Here is a 24,104-nt window from a genome sequence, read left to right as displayed (position 1 = left end):
TCTGACGGATTTGCAATCATGAAAACTTATTTTTGTAGAAACTATAAAAAATGACTCCTACAAAAAAAATTAGATTTCACATTCAAATAATATTTTCTGACAAGTTTGAAAATGTTTTTACCACTTTTTTTTAAATAAAAATCAACCGAATTAATATCGCGCTAACGACTGGACGGTTTCTTAGTTTTCTTTTAAATGTAGCCAAATGTGGATTAATAATTAGGAATTATCCCATAAACGTGAGTTTATATGAATATCTACTAGGAGTTCATATCTTCTAAACTAAGTTCAAAATATCAAAAGATAAGGAGTTGACATCACTACAAATCAATTACGTGAATAAATTGATAAGTTGAATGTGTAGTTTAATAGTAAACGGCGCAAGGAAGTTGCTACGGATCTAATCACTAACTTTATTAAGTAATCAATGCAACAAAATCAAACAGTTTTAAAAACCAAGTCTTGAACAAAAAAAAAGGAGGGAACGATTACTATTCTACGTCTGAGTCTGTAAAGTTGTAGATACTTAAATTCTATCAAATTTTTCAATCGAAAATAACAAATTTGTTTTCAGCTAATTTTCAAGTTCTGATAGAGCTTTCATAATGAAATATTTCATAAGGGCTTATGATTACATTCTGGAAAGAATGTGTAATAAAATAAACAGTGCGTTTTAAAAGGAAACGTTTTACTTAAACTGAAATGTTTCATGCATTAGATTTTGTCACACTGGTCGGAATTAACTTTCGCTGAATAAATTTAATGTGTAAACAATAAGGAAAAAAAACTCCTTAAAAAAGCACTTCAAGCACTTTTAGTAAAATATCGTTTAACTTTCAGATATCTCCAAAGCCTATCAAGGTAAATGAATAAATGTTCAATTCTTTGGTTCATTGTCGAGGTCGCTGAAAGCTGACAAAAATGACCAAGATTGAAATAAAGGGCGTTTTTATTTGAGAAGGTTACTGTCTTTAGCCTTTAAAGATTAATGATGATTCTTCTTTAATTATTATTTCGAATATTAATTAATAACAATTCTTCTATCAGCGGCATAAAATTGAAAGCATTATTTTCTGACAGTATTGCGCAGAAAATAATATTCAGGAGATAAATACCAGGTAAAAAATATACCTAGTTATGTCAAAAAATAATATAAATATTAACATTACTAAAGAACTTTTTGGTTGCTCATCATTTGATTTTATTTGTCTTTCTAGTAAAATATATTATAGAAACAAAATTCAGTGACAAGTATAAATGTGCAATCATAAATAATTAATGCAGTTGTTTATGATAAATTGAATTCTAATTGTTACAAGTTTATTGTAATATATCATTCATTTTTCATTTCATAGAATGAAAAAAAATGCTGGCAAGTTATTAATTAAGTAATAAGAAAATTTTCTTTTAAAAACATTGTGAGCAAACAGTAAAAATCACAAAATTTTGTTTCGAAAAAATGTTCTTAACAATGATAAATATTTCTGTTGTTAACCATAAACGTTTATTCTTATTATTGGAGTTCATATTAGAAAATAAACTATCTGATACGTTTGATTACATTTTGAAACCCTTCTTCGAAGATTTAATTGTTTTTTTAATGTATAGTGAAAAAAATATTTTTTCGAAATCTATCAATATTTTCCTAGAAAGCGTATCAGACCCGTATCCACAATATTTGTCTGGAGGAGGGGGGGTAAACAAAATTTTTTTTTTTTTTTTAATAATTTTTCTAACATCATTCACTACCAAATGAATGTACAATGCCTTTAACTTTAAAAAGGAATAGTATTCACCCATAGTGTCGTTCATGTTTTTTAAATAAACGACAAAAGCTTAACTGTATATTATCTACTTATCAGGATAAGTTTTCTAACTTGGATAAAATCTCACCACTGACAAGAAAGCTCTGTTAACCTGGGAATAAACTTTTATTCAACTAGTTTGACAATGCAGACTATCTTCTTCATAGTTATAAATTATATAGTCACACCTCACGCAATTTGCATGTCGAAAATGTCATCATGCCAATAACAGCAATTATGCAATAGTTCACAATGCCCATTGCAGCAGTGGTTAACATGTTGAACTAAAGTTTAGCTTTGATATCGGAAGTTATTTTCTTAAATATAATTATCCAAAAACATTATTCATAAATAATATTTTGTTCGTAGCTTTATAATTGAATTCAATTTTATATTATTTTAGAGGGAAAACTAAAGCAATTTTGTTTCAAACAAGAAAAAATTATTAAAATGTTCCATATTAAAGAATTATATCTGTCTGAAGCTTGTGGAGAACTTGAAGCAGGACTTTTCTTTGATAACAGATATCACTACGAAATATGTAATCACGCGTAAATAAGGCTACCAATAAAAATTCTAAAATATTTTTTTTAATGGTGCAAGCCTTTGTGAACACCATTTAAATTACATGAAATCGATGTGAATTTACTTGGGATCAAATTTAATTCAGACCTTATAATCAAAAGATTTAAAAGCAACTACACAGCACCAAACTCAAACGGCATTACGCACCCAAGAGGTCAGAAAATGAAATTGCGTTTAAACCAAATTTTTTTCAAGTAGCAAGAGAGCTTTCAATCTTGAGGTTCCTATCTGTAGGGGAAAATGGAAAGAATTTGCAGATGAAAAATAACACACAATTGTGTGCCTCAACTTCTCAACCCTCACGTTCTGGTTGTACACACAAAGAACTTTTCCCTTTTTTTTGTTGAAAAAAGTAACTATTTTTAAACATATGATAGATGGGTTTGTTAATGTTATTCATTTTAGCATAAGTATAGAGGAACTTTCGGTAAAAAACCTTTCTCACCAAATAGCTTCATCTAACATAAAACAGTGATGGTTTATTTTTGACGCAACTCTGGTTTTTTAAATTTAAACATTTTATTCCACCTCCGATATTTCGAGATTTTTCACTACCTTTTTACTATTCTAATACAGACTTTACTCTAAAGTCTTATATTTTAAAATGCTGACTTTTGCAGAGGTGCCAACTTTCCAATTTAGCTATCAGACATCAGAGCACCAAAATATAAACGGAATATAAATTAGAGCAATTTTAAGGTGTATATACAACCTAATATGATAAAGGTATAAAATTTTAATAAAATTATGCATGGATTTACTATTAAACAAAAAATAACATTTAGATAAAAAAGAAACTATTTTAAAAATTATGCAAAGTTGAAACTTTATAAGATGGTAAAATGAAATGGAATGAATTTTCAAGGTCTTAGTTCATTAAAAACTAGCCTTCACGGTTTTTTGTCATGTTGCACTTGAACCTTAAAAAATTTATGATCCAGCATCAGTTTTAGTTATCCTTCTAATATGCTCTTCCATAAGGAGAGAAGTTTAGCTTATTGGAAGGAAATATAAATAAAGTTTCTTTCCCTTTTTTATATGTTTCTATCAAAACATTGTTTTTCTTACTTGTAGAATTGTTTGAGGAGTAGAAAAAAATCTCAGATTAGTTGCAGACCATAAAAATGTCATAACTCTTTGTAATGGAGAGGAAAATAAGCTTACTTTAAACTGCTTATTACGGAAATTCTTAAAAAGTATAAATTTTATTATTTGAAAGTAAGACAATGACAATGAAAGCGTAATGATTGCGGATAAATTGTAATTGTTGGCACCCCTGCTTTAATCGATATAGACTCGAAACAAAACTACAACTTTCTGAGCTTGTTTTGAATAGAAAAAATAAGGCATCACACTCGTAGGGCACCACAATCTCAGCATGTCCGCAACCACTGAACCACAAAAAGGCTTTGACAGTTAAATGATAGAAGTGTGCTTTATCTTTAAATAAATTCAGAGCTTCGAAATTTGTAAGTTAAAAACTTTAAGAATAACACTATTTTGAACTGTGGCAAAATCGTTCTACGAGTTGCGTGATGTCATTGTAGGAGCTTATTGTGAAACGCTGTTACAAAAAGATAACTTTTATTCAAATGAGGAATAGATGTTTAGTACTACTAATGAATAAAGCCACATTCATATCTAAAAAAATTGGGGCGCTTTTATTAAGTATTTTAATTGAATATAATTCATAATAAAGAGATTGTAGACACCCTAAAAATAAAAGTGCCATTTAAATGGCGGTCCATTAAGGGCTGGAAAAAAAATTCCCCTTTTTCTTTGTTTCACAATAAGTTATTACAATTAGGGTTTCTAACACGTGATTCGGAACTCCCTTTTTGTTAATGCTTTGTACCTTCTCCCTAAACCCCTTTTAAAATCCCCAGAACATATGCCTACAATATTCCAGCTTTATCATTTTAAAATACCACTCAGAAGTATATGGACGTTTAAAATTGCTTATAATCTTATCATAGATGCAGTTACAAATGAAGGCAACAGAAAATACAGAAAAAATTTCCAGCTTAGAATATAAATATCCATTGCAAAATTTTGTTTTGAAATATATTTTTCTGTACTTAATTATTTTTCTTTCATTATTAAAATTCGATATTTTGCAGTCGATCAAACTCTAGTTTTTAGATTGAAAATTTGGCCCAAAATTCGGTAGCTTTTGCATTCTAATCAAATGTATTAATAATAAAAAAGTATCACTTGAAAGAATAGGATTTTCTGAGCATTTATCAAGCTATGGATAAGTTTGGAAGTGAAGTATTTGCAGCTCGGAGACAAAACATTTTAAAGAAATTTAATTTGTGTAGGTGCAATACGCATCGCTTTTTTTTTTTTTTTTCATTTTTTTTTATTTGGTTTCAATCAGAGCAGAGGGGGTTCTGAACCTTTTTCCTCCTCATTTCCTGAAAAATTCCACTTCCTCTTGAATGATGAGATGGAGTTACTCAATTTTCACAATTACTTTAATAAAAAAAAACTATTTAGACAATAAATACTACATAAATTGCTCTAAACGCGAGCGTTAATTTAGATTTAATTTAAAATTCATGGTAGGAGAAAATAAAACACAAGAATGTATAAGATTAAAAGATGTAAGAGGTAACACAATGCTTGAAAATTGAAAATGCACAACAGATTAAGAAGTTATTTAACTTTTAGTTGAAAAAAACTGTCTTTCTATTCAAAATGTAAAACTTTTACTGTCGTGTCTACTTTTTACAGATTTAAAAAAGTGTCACACAAATATAGATTTACTACCACTCGTTCATTTCAATACAATTTTCTTTTTTAGAAATACAAACAAGAAACTATTGATTATAAATGTAATATTTTTAACAATTATAATAAGTTTATTCATATTATAATAATTTTATTCAAAAATTAACCTTTTAATGTTAAGGGTAATTCCATCAAAATAGTTCAAACTTAAGCCTTACTTTTATTTTAATCAGATGCCTAATTAAAGTAATACTTGTAATTAATATTAGTTTTGATTAATTTAATTTAATTTAATTACTCTTCCGACATTTACAAGAAATACATAAGTAATTTCAAATTCTAATCATTCCTATTTTAATAAGTTAAATTCGTTTTATAAACAATGTTTCTCAGTTACATATGTTTATTCTGAGAAAGCAAGAGCGTTTTTTTGTCTGATTCTGTAACTTAATTAGATATTTGAAGTAGTTCCTTTAAGTCAATATGATTGACAGCTAATTCGAGAAATTCTGATCATTAAAACGAAAGTTATTCCGGGTGATGTCTTTTATTTTATGCACTGTAAAAGTCCAGAAATAAGTGGCAAGCTGATTTTACGGAGAAAGGGCTTTGTCTTAATAAGTCAGCTACTAATAGGGTATTAAAGGTACCTAATTTTGCTTGTTAATGAATGGAGATGTATTGAAAATCCTGAAAGGTAGTGTATAAAGACAAATATAAATCATATTTTGGGGATAACTTTTTCATATTAAATTGTAAGCTGTATTAAATTGTAATCTATCAAAAGGTACCCTCAGATTGTCCCGTATTTTAAATCTTTACCCTGATATTATTTAACCGAATTTGATCGATATATGAAAAGTTATCCCCTAATATATCACTACTAATAAATATTAAAACAATGAATGTTTACCCATAATGAATAGTTAACTTTCGTTTGCAATACAAAAGATTGTTTCGATGTTTTTTTTTTTTTTTTTTTTTTTTTTTTTTTTTTTTTTTGCTACTTCTAAATGGCTTTTTAAATAAATTTCGCTGCATTTAATACATTGTAACGAATTTGAGTTATCAATTTTTGAAGCATTCAATTTGGAACGATTCTATCGTCATTTCACATTTATAAATTTTTCAACTCCTTTTATTTTTAATACATTGTTATTACGCTTTGCGAATTTCAATTTCCTTTTTGACATGTTCGGTTGAATAATGATGTCACGTCATTCGACGATAGTTCTTTCGGAAGTTACTTATTATACGAGAGTAAGGAATTATGATCAAGTCCGTTTGATCATGGGCCGCTGGAGTCAGAAAGTCTCGTTTTATATAAATATGTGATACCATGGGTCGAGAAGGGAGATATATGTGATCATGGTCCTGATAATGTCTGGCAAAATGGGTGCAATCAAGACGATTGAACACATGGATCAAGACATATTGATCAGATTAGGTGGAGTTGACTGGACATTTGAGCTATGACGTGATACATGATACGTACGACATGATACATACGGGAAGCACTGATACAAAAATTTCTAAAAAATAATCTGAAAATGTACTTATCTATTTCCGGCCCTGTCCACAATGACGTGCAACTTGCTGTTCCTGTCTGCAAGACAAAACACCAAATATTACATTAAAAAAAAAACTTATGGAAAAAATAACAAAATCCATTTTAAAATAGGGTTTCCATTTGGTTTATTTAAAACTAAGGAGAAAATAAATTTTATGTCCTAACTTAAATAATTAAACCGCTGAAAAGCAATTCAGAAAAGTCTTTCGCAATATTTCATTAAACAATACATATACAATATAAGAAATCACAAACAATTAACAGAATAATTCCACGTCACATCAATCACTTTCAGTTTGAACCTCCCTCCCCCTACACTCGATTTTAGTAAAATTTGGTGGATTTGGAAGCACATCATGAAATAATTCATGTAATTAAACTTGGAAATTGTGAACAATAAACTTATGAAAAAGTGAAGTTTTCATTAAAAAAAAGACAAACTTGAAGAAATATAAGTGGAGGCTACTTTTTTCTAGAGATGTACTAATAGTCACTAAAATTTTGCCGCGTCATATTAAATCTTCTACACAGCCAGTTCCAGGTAACCAGCAAAGATTTTATCTCCTACCCAGCAGATTCCAGGTAACCGGTAAAATTTGGATTTATCATCAGGCAATATCCGGTTATATCCGGGCGGGTATTAAAATACAAAATATAAAAAAAGAAAAATATAAAATATTGAAATATAAAAATCCCATAATTCTCTATCAAACCAATATTTCACAAGATAAAGCTCTAAAGAGAGCTATTTGGCACTTATATAAATAAAAAAGAATATTTTTTTATCATTTTAAACTAACACAAAATTAAAATTTATGATAAAAAAGTATTGAAAAACACGAGATACTTCGCATTAGAGCTGTACAGTCCGCAAAAAAAAAAAAACGAATCACCCTGAATAACTTTCGTTCTAATGATCGGATTTTCACGAACTAAGTGTCAATCTTAATGGTTCCTGGGGGTGATCTCAAATATGTTAATTAATTAGTGCTAATTATTAATTAAGTTACGAAATCAGACGCAAAAACGAACTTTCTCTGAATAAACATAAAATTTTTTTTACATATTTGGAATCTAGACACTTGAATTAGGGGGGAGGTAGACAAAATTTTAAAACAATTGGGTGGTAAATTGGGCAGCAATAAAGGTGTATATATTTGGCGATAGTCCAGAAAACCGCCAAAAAAAGTCGCCTGCGCAAATAAATATTTTAAGATAACCCATTGACTAATTCAAAAGAGGAGTGCTTAATTTTACTAGGTTGCTACGCAACCAAGCTCTGATAGTAAAAAAATTGAAATAATGTTCAGTGATTGCTCGGAGAGGTTTAATTTATTGTTAATAGAAAATATCTCGAAGTTTCTAAGCAATAAACAATTATTTTAGGGGATTTCTGTCCAAAAAGAAAAAAACATTTTTTTGATCTCCTTTGAAAAGTAAATTTGAATCGATTTATAAATTATTTATGATAGTTTTTAGAATTTAAATACATGAACTTTTTATCTGATATTATTTAGATTACACTGTTTTTACTATATTTATTCGAGGATTTTATACTAAAATCAAATTAACATAACTCATTATAGCTATATACAAAATTTTAGGGATAATCATTTTTACAGCTTTAATCGAGTCTTCTAGTCAAGAAAGTTTGAAGAAAAAAAAAGTGCTTGAAAAATAAAATGTAGATTGTATAATAATTCTAATGCACATTCACAAGGTTTTCTATAATTTACGATATTTCTTTTTTCTATAACTCAAGGAATTGCTGAATGTTTAGTGGCATTTTAAAGACATTGAAATATGTTATGTTTAAGAATAAGATATTGAAATAATATGTTGCATATTGTATGATTCGTTGTTTAAAAAAATTGCTTCATTCTACTAGATATTTAGGTTACATCGTTTTCTTTGGATAAAGATGATTAGCAAATAGCATCCTCATGTTTCGATACATTCTGAAACTTATACGTTCGCAAATTCACCATAAAATGTCGCACAGCATATTCTTCAATTACGATAAGCTACATTTACCACCAAATACTGCTACTATGATTATTTTTGCTTTCTTATATATATCTGATGCTCTCTTTTTAAACAGAGCTCGTAAGATCCTTAAGATACTGAAATAGGGGCACAAAAACTTAAAAGATAAAATATTTAATTTCATAAACTCAAAATATCTGGTGTCAAAATGTTAATTTTTAAGTTAAATATAACTTTTACAATATTGATGTTCTTACGTTTTTAAAGACCACATGAATCCTGATAAAATATTAAAATGCATATGTTTACTTTAATGAGTGTAAAATCCTTATCAAAATAATGATCAAGACCCAAATGTAAAACAGTATAATTGACGATAAAAACTCAACTGGCTTCAAAACATATGAAGAGGGAAGTAAAAGTCGACATGTTTCGAGATTTCAAATATAATCGCCCATTCTCAAGACTTGTCAGGCTTGGATAACTTATGACTTTTATTATTCTACGCTCAAAACATGTTATTTTTATTATCATCTATTATTTTTTTAAATCAATGAAGTTTTTATATTTTCGATTCAGTTTCTTGGGATTATCCACTTAGTTACACAACATATTAAATTATTTCACTCGATATTGGAATAAGTTTTACATATGTTATAGGCACAAGTTCTTAGATTGAAAAAATAATAATTCACTTCTTTGTAAAAAAATCAGTGCAGTAAAAAAAAAAAAATTTTTTTTTTTGCTGCAAGCCTTAACATTTGGCAAGCCTTAACATTTTAATTTAAGGTCATAAAAATATTCCGTTTACAATTGAAATTTCAAAAGTCGAATGTGAAAATGGAATGTCCCCTCGTACCAGGAATCGAAATTAAATAGTTACAAGGACAACTTTTTTAAACAAGTTAGCGTTTCCGTCCCACTCGAAGTTGTTTGAAAAGGTATTTTTTATATATCGATTCCAAAGTTTATTCTACATATATTTCAGGGTATACTTTCGGAGTATTTCGATCGAGTTTATTTTTACACACTTATTTGCTTAAAATTATTAAATAATTTACTTAAAATAAATTATTCAAGCTACATGATTTAATGCATTTATAGTATAATAATAAACGGAGCTTCCAACGCATATCCTTAACCTTAATACCGCTATCATTAAATAAATGGAATAAGCTTAGATAAATAATAAAAGTTAATTTTTCCCTCGTTTTAATTTTCAAGGAATAATATGTTTCGATCAAACAGATTTCATTCTGGAAATAGCAAAATTATTGAGTAGGTCCCCTGGAGCAATATCATGGAGCATATCCTCTATTGACGAAATATAGGAAAAATTAGTTTTCACCGTTTCTGTAAAAAGTATGTTAGCCTACTTTGCCACGTTTTTTAAAAATTTTTTTTTTATTAAAATAAGTTCGGAAATTGTGTATTTTTATAGCATTTTTTTTAAAAATCAGATGACTTTAAAATTGGCACAGCTTCGGAATCCTTACAAATTTCAATTTTTAGTATTTCCTGCTTAACAAAATTTTCCTGATAACAAATTATCTTGGAAATCATGCTAAAGTAAAAAATTAAACAAAATAGTTTAGTATATTATCAGAAAAAAAGTCTACTTGGTATCATAAAGAGTAAAAGATATAATGAAATAATTAGTGAATCACACGTGGTCAGATAATTAAAAATTTAATTTCACAACTAGGATAGTAGGACGACATTTAAGATACTGAGATATTTTAAGACACTAAAAAAATTGGCTACGTATTCCACAGCTTTTTATGTTCGGTATCTTTATCTTCTTTGTAGTGACTTCTAAAACATCAACACTATTTTAAATAACCTAAGTTGAAGTCACAAGAAACGAAAAAAAAAGACAATCAATAATTTATATTCTTTTTTTAAAGAAAAATAGTATGCTAAGTAAATAATAAGCTGCTTTGCATTAAATAATTTTAAACAGCTGAATGTTTTTAATTTCTTAACAAGGTTTTATTCTTAGCTAGCAGACAATAATTCTTTAAAAAAAAACTTGACTATAATTTAAAAAGGAAACCTAAATTAAAGAAAATCTAAATTAAAGTTCTAAAAAAATTTATTAGTATATTAATGAAGAAATAATAAACGTAAAATGGTAAAGAATAAGATTTTTAAAATGTTAAAATTTAATTAAATAGTTGGCAAAATAGTTCTGCGATACACTTCCGGAAATTTCTTTTAAGATTAGGATGATATAGGGTAAACCAACAAATGAAGGAGCATTTCATAGATATTTCTTAGAAATAAGATTCTAAACGTTTTAATTTAGATTGATTGGTAACAGTAGCTTACTACCTAACAATAGGAAGTCATCTAACAATGCATTTAGTTACCTGGTCTTTGAGTCTTCTCTGGAAAAAGTTTTGAATGTGTTAGTATCTGCTCAACGCCTTGTTTCTTTGACAAAATTATAAGGTCAGTGTTTGTTGTTATCCGTGTAAACTACAATTAATTGCATGTAATAATGCTTTTTTTCTCATTGCGATTGCGATTTAAAATATGGTCATTGAAGTTACGTTTTATTTATTTTAATCATCATAACATAAGCAAGTACTGAGATTAGAGGGTGTTTATTAACTGGATTACCGAACGATGAAAAACCAATGAATAAACAAGTGTTCCTTTAATGGAATTTTTTCAAGTTAATGAAAATAAAAATTTTTTTTAATTTTCTTGTACCTTTTGTCATATTATAAATCAAAATTATGTTAAAAATAAAAATAAAAAAAACTTCTAACCAGTGAAGGAATAGGCATGTTCCTTCACTGAGAATAGATTTCCAAGTGAATGAATAGTATGTGTGAAATATGATTTTACATGGATAATTAGTAGTTCAGCGACATAGAGGACTCCTAAAATTCAGTTAAATGTTGTATGAATAGTTCCTATAACAATTTCATTTAAATATGCAAATTTAATTGCTAAATTTATTTAAAGAATTATAATAATAATTAATTTATTATTTATCGTTATGAATGTAGTGATTAGTTATGACATCATATCTTAGACACCTTAATAAACTATGTTTATTAACTAAATATAATAATAAAAGCTTGAATAGAAAATTTCTTTGCAGGATTTTGTGCCAATAATTAGCTAAATTATTATCTTATTGCCGTCTTTAATGTCCTAACGGGAACTGGTAGGAAAAATCCATTTAAAGGCAATTATCTAGGTGAAAAATGGGTGAAGTTTTTTTAAGGTGACATCCACCGATAACTCAGTGCAATGCGAAGATAATTTCAAAAGGCAAATCTTCCCTTAGAGAATAATATTCGAAATACTGGTTTTAAGAACTTCAGAGAATCTTTAGGAGGGAAGTAGCCCTGGCATCCTTTTATAAAGTGATTGCATTTACAATGCGAATGAAACAAGAGTTGAATACTGCCCTTAAACGGGAAAAATCTTCGGCCTTAAAAATTATAAGGATTTATATTTTAAAGTACCTAGGAAAGAAAAAGTACCTCCATTGGTAGTTTTTCCTTACAGAAGAATTCGTTGAGATATTACAGAATCAGTCCCTGCTACATATTTCATTGGAAAAAGCTGTTCATGAAATGAAACGATGACCGCAGCAACATTTTAAAAATATATTGCAAATGTTTCTACCCATGGCTAATTAAAAATGCAATCAAATTCCATATTTTGCTTCTTCTGGTTAGGTATAAATCTCATATCAATTTGAAACTGAGCAAGTTTTGTTCCTCAAAACAAATTTTCTGGTTTAGTTTTCTACCTAATTCTTGGACATCTCTCGTTAGATCTTGAAAACAAAAGAATTGTAAAACAATATGTCTAGAAAATTTTACATCCATTTTTAAATAAGATTTGAGGCATCAACTGATGAAGTTAAAATGCTTTTATGAAATGCGATATTTTTCCATTCGATGTAGAAAACGTTGACTGTAACAAATGCATGCAAAACAGACACCAAGAGTTAATGAGCAAGACAACTTATCAGCAAAACACATGCTTTGAGAGTAACGATGCATTATGTCTTCAGAAGTTTGAGAAAGAAATCTCACAAGTTATGTTGCAAATTTTTAAAGGAGCATTGACAGAAAAGTTTAATCTCCCAAATATCCAATAGCCTGTGCTTTTCTTAATATTGAAGAATTTATTTCAAAAAGAACAATTGTATAATCAAATTTTGGTTCTGAAGCTGAGACAACTAACATTAATAATGAAAGTATCTTGAAAACTGATTTTGAGATAAGTCCTCTTGAGGCATTGTTAGTTGCAAAAACAATTGGTTTCATAAGTAACTACTAGATATAAGTCAATGAGAGATGGGTTTTACTTAAACTTCGAAACTCCTTTTTCTCATTTATTATCCAGTGAGAAATTCTGGAAATGGAACTGGAAAATCAAAAGAAATTTCGAAGATACATTTACATTGGCCAAAAATTTGGAAAAAAGAGGAAGGTTAAATCAAAAGAAAAAGAAATAAATTACTCATGACGAAGAGAAAAAAATACTTAAAAAGATTTTAAAAAAAGCTTAAAAAATATGGGGAAAAGAGTAAACAAAAAAATGATCGAATTATAATAATAATAATAAAAACATCATCGGATTACACAATGATAAACATTCATAATTTAGAACGGACTATTAAACTGTGAGAAAAAAATGGAAAACATTTTTTTAAAAGTATGTATTCAAAAATATATTTTACTTTCCATTCCATGACTGAAAAAAAGTAATATTTTCCACATTAACTATGGTTATATGTCGTAATTCCAAGAAAAATCTTGCTTTTAGACATTTGTGTGGCCTATGGATTCCTAACGAGCATCAAACATTCTCAAAATTAAGTGTTCATTCACTGGAAAATTTAGTGTTTATTCACTGGTAAGAACTGTTCCTTCACTTGGTCATCTTACTACTTATTATTTAAACTACCAAAAGCTTAAAACAATATTATGTAAGTTATCTAACTTTTTTTTTACATAATTTGCATTTAATAACAAATATGTCGACACCATCATTTAGCTAAAATTTCAAATTTTGAAATTTTTATGAATTTTTTTTAAAGGCAAGCTAAGTTTAAGTGTTCCTTCATTGTTTAGTTTAGAAATTTGCGATGTTGTGAGAGATGTTTAAAAATGTTGACTACGTATTTTTATTAATATTTATAAAATATATATTCAAGAAATTGATAAATATATTATTCCAAATCTATGCATACGTATGTATAATATTGAAATTGCATCAGTTATTGAAAAACAAAATAAAAAAAATAAAAAATAATCCCATTAAATAAGCACAATCTGGTGTATTCTATCAGAAGCACGCTTTTTTTAAAGCTAGACATTTGTTGAATAAAGTGTTTTTTATTCAAAATTCTTTACTAAATTGCAAATAAATTATTAAATGACTAAAATAGAAACATCGTATTTTATAGTGTGAAAGAAATAAAAATAAAAAGATTAGCAAACGATTATTAGCGAAAAAAATATGAATGAAATTTTACGCTACGCGTGCGAAGTCAAGTTCCTACCAAGTTTATCACATTTTAATATTAATCGCCCCAATTAGTTATTTCTTTATTGTTGCCAAATTATTTTTTTAAAAATAATTAATTTTAATTTTTCTCAGCTTCTAATAAATAAAAACAGTTGAAACTTTAGATTTTTCAATTGAAAAATATGTAGATTAATATGGTATGAAAAAGTTCATACCTTATAATTCAATATTTTTTCATCCTCACTTTGATTAAATAATAAAAAATAATAAATAATTATTAAAAATTATTTTTTGCATGAAATTATCTTTGGGTAAATGTGTTTTACGAGTGGGTGCAATTTTTTTTTTGAATTGCTTCATTAGTTTTGAAAATATGACTGAAAACGCAAAAAGCGAAATTAACATTAAGGGGTACGAACTTTGAATCGCTCTCCTGGTCAAACTATGGGGACCACTTTTCCCAGATTGCGGCTACCCCCTATATTTTGAAGATAAGAAATCCAAATATGTAAAAAAAATGCATGTTTATTCAGAGAAAGTACGTTTTTGTGTCTGATTTCGTAACTTAATTAATAGTTAGCACTAATTAATTAGCATATTTGAGGTCACCCTCAAGAACCATTAAGATTGACACTTAGTTCGTGAAAATCCAATCATTAGAACGAAAGTTATTCAGGGTGATTCATTTTTTTTTTTTTTTTTTGCGGACTGTACAATGGGGTATAGGCAACGGTCAGGGAAACATCCCTGAAGAGGATCCGAAGAAGTGCCATCACAACTTTGATCTTCTACAGAGGCTCCTTCGATTTGGTTGCCCTATAACCTGCGCGTGAAGTCGAGCATTTTACAGTAGAGCAGTTTAACGAGAACAGATACCGTGCTCTCTCGGTCCCTGCGCAGGTTGATCAAAGTGACCACCCACCCACTTACTGACCACAGCCAGTAAAGCTTGACTTCGGTGTTCAACTGGGAACCACCATGTCTTTACTATCAGTTCACTGCGGGACTTAAAAACACAAGATTAAGGAAGTTAGTATTAGTATAAAAGGTTATAAAGTTAAAGGAGGGGAAAAAATACAATACTGGGACATTTCGAAAACGCAAAATACTTTTCCTTATTTAGCATTTATTTTGAAACATTACTTTTTTTAGAAAAATGGGCTGAAAAAAAATTTAACAAAAGGGGTAAAAAGAGTCATAATATTTTCACTTAGATTAAAATTCTATATACGAATATTTTCAATTAAAAAAGACCGAGCAGTGATGGCTCAGGGGACAGAGTGACCACACCGACCACACTGCTGATGTTAAATATCCTCTGTGGTGGACGGAGCATGGGTGAGAGTCCCCTTGCCATCAGGCTAACTGTGAGAGTTTTTCGAAGCTTTCCGAAATCATGAAAGGCAAATGCGACTTAGTTCCATCAAGAAGTCCTCCACGAGGGCAAATTTCTCCCAATACTTGATCCAGGAGTTCTCTTTTCTTCTGGATTGGATTCAAAATTACATGACTACGGGGTTGAACATCAGTATTCTTAAACCCAAACATTTAATGAGATAAAATTAAATCAACGACGATTATAAAATGAAATAAAAATAAAAAAGACCACAATAGCAATTAATAAATCAATATGAGTACTTACAATGCCCAGTAAACTAATTCCAGATTAGATTGCCAGTTCAATCAGGTTCCCGTGGTACCTCGTGAAACTGTTCTACAGTAAAGTGTTCTACTTCGCACACAGGTGTAAGTCTTGAGAGGCCCCACTGCTATTTCCAGTAAAGGCGTTACTACCTAAAAAAATACCAAAACATTTTTATAATTTTTCAATTGTATGATACACACACACACATATATATATACACATATATATATATACATAGATATATGCATAGATAAAATATTGTAAGATATCAGTGATTATTTAATCCGTGATAAAACCAATTCAAAATGAATAAGGGAAAATACGATTCATTCGAGGGAGGAGGGCTTTTTTTCAAATAAACTACATATATGCAAATATATAAGAGAAACACCTAAAACAATGGTATCTCAATTCTTTGAAATCAGATTTTAGAGTGATTGGGGTAAAAAATTGGATGTCCAGGTCAAAGAATAAGTTTCCCTGGCAAAATCCTCAATCCTCATACCTTTGGCCCACTCTGGACTGTCGTTAGATTTGTAAAAACCTAAATAGACATAATCTGCTACATCCCTGTAATCGGGAAGCAGTAATAAAATCATTCTTGAAAAAACATTAGTAAAGACAAAGTTCGCACACTTTCATTTAAAACACAAAACAACGTTTTTCCACGTAAAGTGAACAAAATTCCAATTCAAGTTGTAATTTTTTTTAATTGATAGCAAAATAAAGAGCTCCATTCTAATCGTTTTATGTTCGTTTAATTAAATGAATCAATTATTTTTCCATGGACGATCTGGATTTGTTGAAACTTTGAACAGCTCTTTCAAAAAAAAAAATTTTTTTTTGAAATATCAAAAAGTTAAAATGGAGCTTTTAACTCTAGGTGTGTCAACCTAAAGATGGTTAAGTATTATTTTATTTTGGTATTAGTTACAGGAAAAAAAAGGATATTTATAGTATCAAACATGCAATGTAATTTTAGATCCAACTAATAGAAACAAATTTTAAGTAAACTACAATCACTTTTATCAATAATGAGCTATATGTTTATTTTAAATTTATAAAGCTTAGATTGAATTTAATTAGCTTAAAATGAAAATTAAAAAGGTATTTGGGGATCTTCCCGTCGACCTGTCAGCGGGAATGCGCAAGTCATTTGGTGCCATCATAATGAAAAACAATTTCCAAATATTCTAAACACATTGATTTTATCAAATAATAAAATAACAAAAAACTGTAAGTGTAAAAATACGCAATAAAAAAGTGTAATAAAAAGAATCAAAACAAAATCAAAACCTCTATTTTTCCTCACTAAACTTTCAAAACTAACTAGCGTAGTCAAGGATTATACACAGAAAATATGATAAAATTTGGTCTATTGTCACGGAAGCTACCTTTTGGTGATAATATCGGTTTTGGCGAAAATAGACATGATAATCCCAGGATACTCAGAGAAGAGAAAGTATTAAAAATTAGTTTTAAATTACAACGGCAGCAATTAAAAATTACAAACTCTTCTGTTAAAAAAAATTACATGTTTAGCACATCTTAATCGTCATTGGTATTATAAAAATATTAATTTGCATATTCGTATAGTACATCTATAACAAATTCGTGTATTAATCATTTCTGAAAAACAAACTGATTGTAATACTAGACTCTACAATTTTAATTTATTTCTGAATCTAGTTATCAGTAGAACGTAATTGCTTCAACAAAAACATTCATGAAATTCAGGAACTCTTTTCGAATGTTTTATAATAATGTAAGACATTCAACAAATATTTACTGTAAAACTAAATGGAAAAATAGTAAAAAAAGATCGTGAAATTGACGGTAATGAAAAATCAAGTTGGTACCTAATATATACGACGCTGGTACCTAATATATACCTAATATATACGACGATATAAAAAAAGACAGCTGAAAAAGAACATTAGAAATAAATAGCACAGTTAATTTAAAACTTCAAATTGGTATTAAAGAAACAAATATAAAACATAGCTTATCATGAAAAAAAGAAAGAGTAAAATTCACAAACGCCGTTCTGAGATTTCTGATGTGACGAAAAAAAATCACGTGAAACAGATCTTCAACTGAACATTTATTAATGAAAAATAAAATTAAGATTCAACTCTTCGAATTAGCGGGTAGTGTAATCTGTGTTATATTTGTGTAAACTAAGTGCTTTAACGTCTGTGTGTTTTCTTGATTTCTAGATTTTTCAGTTGATATTTATTTAAGAAGCTTAATATTTATAACAATGATAAAAAAAAATGGATTTTACATTAAAGTTTTGATATAAGTAACCAAATAAAATCATATTTTAAATATTTCGAAATTCACGAAACTAAAAAAAAAAAATATCCTAAAAAGGATTCTTTAAGTAGTTAAAAAGTTCAATTAGTTATTAAATCAAACAAATTTATAAACACAGTTTTGTATTCCGTCCATAATATTCTTTAACTATTTTTTTTTGCTTAATCAAATCACCTTTTTAAGAGATACGCTGATTTTTGTTGTCAAATCTAAGTGACATTTTGTAATAGAAAATAAAGTAATGTTTACCTAGTTATTGCCATCGATTAACCGATAGCTAGGTAATCGATTGTTATAATATAATCGATTTTTAACATTTTCCTCTTAAGAAAAAGATAATTTTCATCCAATAAATTAATGTTCAATTTATATATTTCAGTAATATTAATCAAAATAATCAAAATGCTTCGGTAAAGAATTTTAAATAAAAAAATCCACAATATTGAAAAAAGCTGAGAAAAAAATTAAAAAGATCATGTATTTTTCTGGAATAAAATTATTTAAAATTTAGATTTCGACATTCAAAATCACATATTAGTCTAAAAATATATATAAATTATATTTTGATTTTCAATCATGGTTAAACTAGAGAGAGAAAAATATTTCATTTTTGGCATTAAATTAATGTTTTTAACGGTTATAATATTTTTCAATTGGCTCTATTTTTTTTATTAGTTTGATAGTTTAATAAGCAAAAGTAAACAATCTTTTACACACTTCCTCTTGCCTTTAACATTCAAGCTAGATTTCACATGTTGGAGACAGATTCATCAATTTCTTTGTTTCATGAAAAAAAAAGAAGTCAAAATCTTTACGGAAAATATTTCAGATTAAGTTTCAAATTTGGAAACAGTTCTGGCGGAATAAGGGCTACGAATCTACAACTCATCACGCATACACATTATATATATATATATATATATATATATATATATATATATATATATATATATATATATATATATATATATATATATATATATATATATATATATATATATATATATATATATATATATATATATATATATATATATATGAGAAAAAACATCAATGAAACAGATAGGAAAAGTAAAGAATTCATGTTTTAAATTTGAGTACTACAATAGAAACAATATTTAAAAATATATAGCAGCATTTTTAAACAAATGTACTTAGCTTGGACACATAAAAAAATGAATTTAACACATATAAAATTAAAATTTTAAAAATTTTTTAAGTAGAAGTAGACAATAACGTAGAAATAATTCTATGTTTGTCATTAAAAGTAACTATGAGCGTAAGGTAAACGATAAATATGTTTGAAAGACGGTCGGTATTGGCTGACATTGCAGATAGGATTACTTTCTCCTTTTTTTCTTAATTCCATAAAAAGTTTTAAGGAAGTTTTTCATTTTATTCCTTTCCTTTTTCTTATTACGCCAGAAAGTGATCGGATTTTCAACTGGAATTAAAAATTGAAACAAATTTTAGCTTAGAATTTTTAGGAAATAGTAATTTGTTGTAGCCAAGGTCAAAACATCATTTGAAATTTAAACACTCTAACTAGACGAAAAGTAATCGCAATTTTGTTTGGTAGGAAATTTTGTTTGGAATATAATTGTAATGATATTTTCTTATCGCTTTCAGGAAGCTATTAAAACATGTATTGTCTTTTTTGAATAAAGCTCTAGTCGAGATTTGAATGCTCTGGCTAATCGGAAAGTTGTCGAAATTTCGATTGACAATAAAAGCTACTTCTAGCAATCAGAAAAAATGATAGAAACTTTGTCATTCCGCAAACAGTTCCAGCTGAGCCGTGATGACTCAAGGGAGCTTTTTCCTTTTAAATGAGGTGAAACGAGTTCGAATCCCAGAGATGGATGGTCGTTACGAATTCCGCGTCTGATTTGCACCGACAACAGTGCTGACGCAAAATATCCCCAGTGGTAGACGTATCATGGGTCTCCTTGTAGTCAGGCTTACCATGGAAGTTTTCGAGGTTTTCCTCTCCATGTAACGATAATGCGGGTTATAATTCCATCAAAAAGCCCTCCACGAAAGCGAAATGTCTCCCAATACTTGATCCAGGAGTTCCCTTGTCTTCTGGATTGGGTTCAAAATTACAAGACTACGGAGTTGAAGATAATTAGTCTTAAACCCAAAAGTAGGGTTGGCTGTTCAACAACGGTTATAAAGCACTCCCAGTTTAAACTTTAGTCCTCTAGATCATCAAAGATAGGTCGAAAGTTTTCATGATTCCAGCCAAATACATACAAAAGCGATTTAATAAAAGCGTAGCAGCCAATGGTTAAAGCTAAACAGTTGTCTATTAAGCTCACATTTTTGTTAAAGATATAAAGTATTTTTTATAGGTAATACAAACGCATAATATCTGGATAGAATAATTGACATTTATTTCTCATGAATATATAGATAATATTGTATAGGAGAAAACAATTTTATTTAAAGTGCATATAAGTTTTCGCATCTTTAATTTCAAGCTAAGCTTGGATTCTAAACCAACTCAATATACACCGAAGAGCCATTATATTATGCCCACCCATCTATAACAATGATCTCTCCCAGGTTTTCATGGTTTCTCGCCCAGTAACAATGTTTTCAAGGGGCACATTAGAACCCATAATCCTCATAGAACAATTCCTGACGTCTGTAAACTACTTGAACATAGTTGCAGACTAGGTTCACCCATTCATAGCAACAGTTTTTCCTGCGGGGGGTGGTGTTTACCAACAGGATGATGCACCATGTCAGAAGGGTCGAATCGTCATGGATTTTTCCAGTGACTTTCAAGTCATATCTAGGCCCTCAAATTCACCTGACCTTAATCCAATAGAGCACTTGTGGTCCTACTTGGAAAACCAAATTCGTGCTGCCACGCTACCCCCTCGCAGTGTGAGGGAATTACAGGACCAGTTGGAGAGCGCTTGGTACTAGATACCTCAGACTACCTATCAGCACCTTGTGGAATCAATGCCACGGCGGGTGCTAGCAGTTTTGAGGGCTAAAGGTTTTTGAGGGCTACATGTTATTAGCAGGGTGGTCATAATGTAATGGCTCTTCGGTGTATAACTTCTAGAAACAACTTTTTATAAAAAATAAAAAAACATTTTTTCTCCATATTTAAATACGTACTTTAAGTTTCTTTAGCAATTTTGTATAAAAAAAAGTGAGTAAACGATTTAAATGTGATAAAACTATTTCAAAAAATATAAGTACAAATACTAAAGATAAAACTAAAAAAAATTTGTTTCGAAAAATATTTTTAGTTTTTAAGTGTATGAAATATTTAGATAAATTTAAAGAAAACAGTTCAGAGGCAAAATAGGGTTGATACAGGGCTATTAAAATATCACATAAACACTTAACATAGGGAGAGGGTTAGTGATTTGAATATTTTTGCTGATAAGAGAGGAGGAATGTAAGTAATGCTTGTGTTAAAATTGTCTTATTTCCAAAATTTTTATTAAAATGCGAAATAAAAACTTTAACATAAAACTACGCGTTGAAAATTTTCAAATTTGATATAATGTTAAATTTGGGGAGATAAAAAAATTGGAAAAAAGTTTGTTTGAAGTGTTCTGTACACACACGGGCAAAACAAAAAAGTTCCAAAAAATATTACTATCAAAATTATATACATTGAATTAAAACAAATTTCGTTCAAAGCGAAGTTCAATCTTGTTTTTAAATTTAATCCTAGAACAAATTTAATCCTAAATTTAGAATCAAAGATTGAGATCACGATCACATTTCTAAAATAAATGAACCTAGAAATTAAACCGAAATAACTTTACGCATTTTTAAACAAATAAATACCATTCCGACTTACATTTAATGTTTTTATCAAAAAAAAATAAGAAAAAAAAAAAAAAAAAAATGAGTGAATGGGGTTTTATGAAAAAATAAGTGCCACTTAAGAGGCAATTACTTAGGAGGCATGTAAATTCATTATTGTGGTCAATTTCTTCTTTTAGAATATTGCAAATTTTAATTACAATTTTTAAAAATGAGAAATCAATATTTAGTTTTTAAATATCATTTGGGAAATAATTAAAGTACAAATAAATTAAATTCATGTGCCTTACAAGCCATATTATTTCATGCAATTAATATACATTTTAGAACAATATTTACGAAATGCATAACACTATATGATAGATTTTAACAATCCTTCAGTAATAATTAAAAAATAATAATAAAAATGGCTTCAGAAAAAAAATAAAAAATTTTAAAACAAAATTTTTTTAATTATCTGTGTTGAATATTGAAAATAAATATTACAAGCATGTTTTAAATTATAAGTATGTCAGAGGAAAAATTTACTTACTTTTTTACAACTACAAAAACAAAATTCTTAAAAGCTAAATTTCGTGATCGCAATGTGCGACTTTTAAATCATTGGAATAAGAAACGTGATATTTATAGTGTTTGCGAATCGTAATATTTGAATTAAAATAGTACGGAGTATGGCTAGGAATTCAGGGGCTCTAGCACGGAGAAGAATCAAAGTTTAATTTTAAAATCACGTGAATATAAACCGGGATACATAATTTTAAAATACTGATAATAACAATTCAATTCCTGAGATCACAGTGTGCTACTTTTAAATCAAGTGAATATGAATCACGATGTTTGAAATTTCATAAATAAGAATGCTTGATTTTAATATTGCGTGAAAGCGTTATTTGTGTGTTCTTATATATATATATATATATAAAATTTCTAGATAATTTTCTTAATCAAGCACCCGTAAAAATTACTTAAGTAAAAATTCTTTAATTTATACTATTTGAATTGATATCGAAAGATTCATACAAAAACCGTGATTTAATCTGTGTCCGATAGGAGTTGCGTCAGATATCTATAATTATACAAATTTATTCATAAACATCTTCCTAAAATAACTTTGTAAGAATATTAAACATTTAATAATCATTCCTTACACATAACATTTTAAAGTATATAATACATCTCTATTGAAATTTAACCTCACACAAATCAGTGTATATAAATAAATGAATAAAAATCGGTAATTAATGAAAGTAACTGCATTTCTTAAGAAAACAAATCTATGAATAAAAATAAAAAATCACTTCAATCACAACTATTAACGTAAACAATTATGAAATAAATGTAAAAACAAAACGAATAGTAATAGCGAATTATATAGCAACTATAATGGAAACTTACTTGATAGATCACAAGCCAGACTTGAGTTGTTACTTTCAGTCAAGAAAACAACTAACATGAAAACTACTTTAACAAGCCATGAAAACTACTTTATCATGAAATGTTACAAATACCACTATACTTTGACATAAACAAACAACGAACAAACTTATATTTAACGCCTCTTATCAAATTACAGAAACTTTAAAAATTAAACCTTGTTCCACAAGAAGAGAGAGAATTCTAATTTGTTTTGTGTTCCAGGGTTGTTATAATTCTTGCTTCTCCCTAATTAGTTATTTGAAATTTTCCGAACTAAAGTCGCCAATTCAAAATTCGCCAATTAAAAAATGTTTGAACTAAATGTACGTGAAATTTTTTTTGCATCTAGATTTTCTTGATATTAAAATAAGTTGTGAAATGATTCGTAATTTTAAAAAATTAGTTATTTCAAATGTTCTGTGCCGATTAAGAAAGTTTCAACTAAATATTACATGGAATTTTCGTGCTTCTTGAAGTGTATGTTAAAAATTGATTTAACATACTTCAATAACATTGATTTACAAGTTATGAAATGATTTACTATTTTAAAAAAGTACTGACGAAACTCAGAACTAAGAAAGGAGAACAAAATACTTTATCGTGAAATCAATCGTTTTGTATTGGTCGCGATTTTCGAAATAGTTTTCATTATTTCTTATTTTTAAATTCTTGTTCTTGAATATCTTCAAATTCTTTTGAAATTTTCTACAACAATTTATTACCCGTTTCAGTTAACTGACGA

General features: G+C 28.2%; 1 long non-coding RNA gene across 1 annotated transcript; it reads right to left on the bottom strand.

The window, feature by feature from the left end:
• Positions 1–6,083: 6,083 nt before the first annotated feature.
• LOC147816095 (uncharacterized) lies at positions 6,084–23,565 on the bottom strand. Its single transcript, XR_015431034.1, has 3 exons — positions 23,342–23,565; positions 15,827–15,978; positions 6,084–6,729 (listed from the first exon to the last, which is right to left on the bottom strand). It is a non-coding gene; the product is annotated as an uncharacterized LOC147816095 (long non-coding RNA).
• Positions 23,566–24,104: the final 539 nt, after the last annotated feature.

The sequence above is a fragment of the Parasteatoda tepidariorum genome, chromosome 2 (assembly GCF_982258835.1).
Source record: "Parasteatoda tepidariorum strain Cologne lab strain chromosome 2, Ptep-v5.0, whole genome shotgun sequence".
Classification (NCBI taxonomy): domain Eukaryota; kingdom Metazoa; phylum Arthropoda; class Arachnida; order Araneae; family Theridiidae; genus Parasteatoda; species Parasteatoda tepidariorum.
The sequence above is the reverse complement of the archived record's forward strand: the minus strand, read 5'-3'. Positions and strand labels throughout refer to the sequence as shown.